The sequence below is a fragment of the Alligator sinensis genome, unplaced genomic scaffold (assembly GCF_000455745.1).
Source record: "Alligator sinensis unplaced genomic scaffold, ASM45574v1 scaffold443_1, whole genome shotgun sequence".
In the NCBI taxonomy this organism is placed as follows: Eukaryota; Metazoa; Chordata; order Crocodylia; family Alligatoridae; genus Alligator; species Alligator sinensis.
The window spans coordinates 40,412-44,063 of NW_005843404.1; the positions used below are offsets into that span (position 1 = coordinate 40,412).

Sequence of the window (3,652 nt, forward strand, 5' to 3'; positions counted from 1 at the left end):
GAGTCCGTCCAGCCCCCTGCCCAAAGGGCAGGAAGGAAGTCCGCTGGGGTCATAGGATCCCAGCAAGAGAAGCATCCCGTTTGCTCTTGAAGGGGTTCAAGGGAGGCAGGCGCTTGAACCGAACCACCTCCGGTGGCAGGCTGTTCCAGACGCACTTTGCCTTGGGGGCTCGGACAGGAAAGAAATTCTTCCTCATGTCCAGCCTGAAACGGCCTTGTAGTAGTTAGTTGATGACTGTTCGACCTAGTCGTCCTCCCTTTCTTGGGGCCGGCGCTCGCTCTGGTGAACAAACGCGTTCCCCTAGCTACTGGTTGGTGGTCAACTTAGAGGTGGCCATCAGATCGCCCCCGAGCGAGCGAGCGAGCGAGCCAGCCTGGGCTTTATCCAGGCTCAAGAGCCCCAGGCAGGGCGCTCAGCCTGTCATCGTAGGGTCTGCTTCCCTGACCTGTGATCGGGCGCGGGCGTGGCTCTTCTCTTCTCTGGGCGGACTCTCTCCAGCTTCTCCACGTCACGTCCTTTTTGAATTGTGGAGCCAGCCCAAAACTGGACGCAGTACTCCAGCTGAGGCCGAGTACGAGGGGAGAAGGACGTCCTGCCCGGGATTTGCTTGAGAAGCATCTGTGGATGCAAGCCAGTGTTTTGGTCGCTTGACTAGCTGGCAGCATTGCGCTGCAGGCTCGCTGCAGACTCGACTCGACTCGACGCGGGCTTCCTTCCGTTTGCCCCGCTCTCCATCTACTGCTTTCATTTGACTTGGGGTTTGCGCACGCCCTGCCGCTCCGGCTTTGGGCGGCGGCGACGCTCGACGAAGGCAGCGTCTGGTCTTAAGCGGCCTCGCAGGCCGAGCCAGAGACACGGCGAGAGACGTGGAAAGAGGCTGCAAGGCCTGCCTGCCAGCAGCCAGGAAGGCCCCGGCCTCCCCGACCCACCCTCCGGGTGCCGCTTCCGGGCCCGCGGCGGGCCCTGGTGGGCTGCCCGGGCCTCGCGGCCCCGGGCGGGGCCCCGGCCTCCCCCCGGCAGGAGGCGGTGGCGGGGCCGTGCTGCCTGCCGAGCAGGAGGGCGCGCGCACACGCTCGCTCGCTCCCTCCCCTGTCAGTGTGCTGCCCGCCCAGCCGGCGGCAGCCCTTTGCATAGGGTCTGCCCCCTGGGGCCGCCCAGGGGCCGCGGCCCCGCCCCTGCTGCCGCTGCTTTTGGAACCCAGAGAGGAGGAAGGCGGCGCTACCCCCCCCCCCCACCCCCGGAGGCACTGTAATACCGGGCCAATGCGTGGAGGGGCTGGAGCAAGCTCCGAGGCCCGCTCCCAGCACCAAAAATGCGTTTAATGCGTCGGTCCTCACATCGAGGACGTATCAGCAATTAAACTGATAAGAGCAGATTGACTTTTATTAGAAGATGTTTAGGATTGTAAATCCAAAAAAAAAGATGAGAAAGCCGATAGGGAAATACAGAGTGCCCCGGCGAGGGACTAACAATAGAAGGATGGGGGTGAGGTGGGGAACGCAACTAAGTTACATGCGATACAAAGTTAGCCAACTAAGCCCGGGGGTAGGGGGAGAGGGGAAGGGGGAAGGGGAGGGAGGGGGTTCGCAACACTGAGAGAAAAAGAGGATAGAAACACACATGCCCGTGACAATGGTCCGCGATGGTGGAAGAAGTGGTCCAAAGATAAAGTGTCTCAGTCTAGATACAGTCTATCGCAGGGGTCCTCTTCGGGTGGCGCAGGGTCGTCGTCCGTTGCTGATGAATCCTCTTGAAGCAAAGGTCCATCTGGTGCAGAGGTGGGGTGTTCAGGTGGTCCCCTCTGGGTCCGGTCCGGCAGCTGTTCTCCTGGTGGGGTCCGTGTACTGGTGGTGGCCCGTGATATGCTCCACGTAAATGTCGCGGTTCCACCGGATGGTGTCGGACACCATGAGGCAGTGCATCAGCTTGGCGTAACAGCGGGAGACACGGCAGGCACGCAGGACACTCTCGTTGCTGGGGTCCCAGGCTCCGAGCGTTCCCACGATGAGCGTGTCGACCATCACGTCGTAGCTGCGGCCCCTCAGGGTGTCAGCCAGCAGGGCGTACTTCTCCTGCTTGCGAGCCCGGGCGTCGGTGAAGGCTTGGCGCCGGTTCTCGAAGGGGATGGTGACGTCCACGATGACGATCTTCTTGGCCTCCTTGTTGGTGATCACGATGTCGGGGCGCATCTGGCTCTCGCAGCCCGGGACGGTGCGGTTGACGGAGACCTGCCCCGCTGCGGCCGGGATGGCCCTCACCAGTCAGTCCTGGACGGCGTTGTGGCGGAGCTGCCAGGCCCTGGCGTGCGGCTTGCAGCTGCACAGCACGTGGGGGAGTGTCTACTACACTTGATCTTAGCCAAAAGGCCGAGAAGCGATCATATTTTTTTTTTGTTTTATTGACAAACTATCAAAACCATTAAAACTTTCAACACAAGCAACAAAAACTCCAGCTTTCCCGCTTCAAACCACAACCCATTTACATTAACCCCCATAACATACCATTCCTTTCCAGGACAACCAAAACACATTCCTCCCCCTTACACAAACAAATCAAATGTTTCAATCTCTCCTTCCACCTTTACCTCCTTCAGTTCAATCTTTTACACATTTTACATTCACCCGCTTTCAATATCACACACAAATCATAAGATTTTCGTTCCTTTACCTTCTTCCCCTTTCCCTCCTACTCAGACAACCTCCTCCACTCAATCCCTTCCCACTCCCCTTCCCCTCTACTCCTATAGTGCCCCAATTCCGCATATGCCAGATAAGTGCACTCGCGTGATGTAAAATAAAGCCCCTTTTGTACTAACAGACACCTCACCTTCCACACCGCCACCCGTGTACACAGTAACAACACCCGAATTTCCCATTCCCTCTCCTTGTGACTCACCCATACACCGCCCCCTCAAAACTAACACAATCCCCCCACTCTATTGCTCTACAACCCCCCCCACCCTCTGCCAAACCCTTTGTGCAAAACAATACTCCCATAAAACATGAAAAACTGTTTCCTCCCTCGTGCACAATTCCCGTGGACACTCCGCCGACCTTAACAAACCCCATCTCCGTTGCTCTGCCCTCACCGTTAACATCTTTCTTACCACCCGCTGAGCAAAATCTTCATGTTCCCCCTTCCACCTCTTTCCCACTATTCCCTTCCATACCCTCCCCACCTGTACCCATGACAATTCCCCTATATCTGTCATTCCATCCCTTCCTCTAATTTCCCCCAACACCCACTTTGCCTCTTTCTCCCCCTCACACCCTAACCCCTCCAGCCCCTTTGCCCTCAAGAAATTCCACCCCCGCGTATACCATTTTGCCGGTCTCTCCGCCCACAACCGTGTCCACCTCCCCCCATATAATACCAACCTTCTTAAATACCTCCCAGCCCAATACCTGCACATTGCCCCCACTTTCCTCCCCTCCAACCCCACTAGCCTCACCATCCCTTTCCAAAAATGCACATACACAAAAACTTCCAACTCAGGCAATCCCCACCCTCCCAAATCCTCCCTCTTATACACCTCCCGCCTTGCCACCCTCTCTGTCTTCCCTCCCCAGAAAAACAAACACTTCCCTCTGTACCCGCCTCACCTGCAACCAGGTGAGCGGGTACACCATCGCCACAAACAAAACCATAGGCA

At 57.6% G+C, this 3,652-nt stretch overlaps 1 pseudogene; it reads right to left on the reverse strand.

The window, feature by feature from the left end:
• Positions 1 to 1,221: 1,221 nt before the first annotated feature.
• On the reverse strand, positions 1,222 to 1,398 carry LOC112548686 (annotated as a pseudogene).
• Positions 1,399 to 3,652: the final 2,254 nt, after the last annotated feature.